The sequence below is a fragment of the Penaeus monodon genome, chromosome 34 (assembly GCF_015228065.2).
Source record: "Penaeus monodon isolate SGIC_2016 chromosome 34, NSTDA_Pmon_1, whole genome shotgun sequence".
In the NCBI taxonomy this organism is placed as follows: Eukaryota; Metazoa; Arthropoda; class Malacostraca; order Decapoda; family Penaeidae; genus Penaeus; species Penaeus monodon.
This window is the reverse complement of record NC_051419.1, coordinates 8,025,188-8,025,404: the sequence shown is the minus strand read 5'-3', so window position 1 is coordinate 8,025,404 and position 217 is coordinate 8,025,188. Positions and strand designations below refer to the sequence as shown.

Here is a 217-nt window from a genome sequence, read left to right as displayed (position 1 = left end):
AAATGATTATATAATCTAATATAATAATAATTATTATATAAGATTTATAATAAATATATCAAAATATAATTCTCTACGTTTTTAATTCCTATAATATATCTCTCTTTTTGTCTTGACTAATCATCATATTTAATACAGTATATAGAATCATGCAAAATCTATATTAAGGAATGCCTATAACCCATCTACATATTCTCAGCACATGAATGTAGACACG

The 217-nt window shown here is 21.7% G+C and overlaps 1 protein-coding gene across 1 annotated transcript in view; it reads left to right on the top strand.

The window, feature by feature from the left end:
* The window catches only part of LOC119594564 (cytochrome P450 2L1-like), a gene marked incomplete in the record, with an annotated part of 10,500 nt that overhangs the window by 9,629 nt on the left and 654 nt on the right, over nt 1–217 (top strand).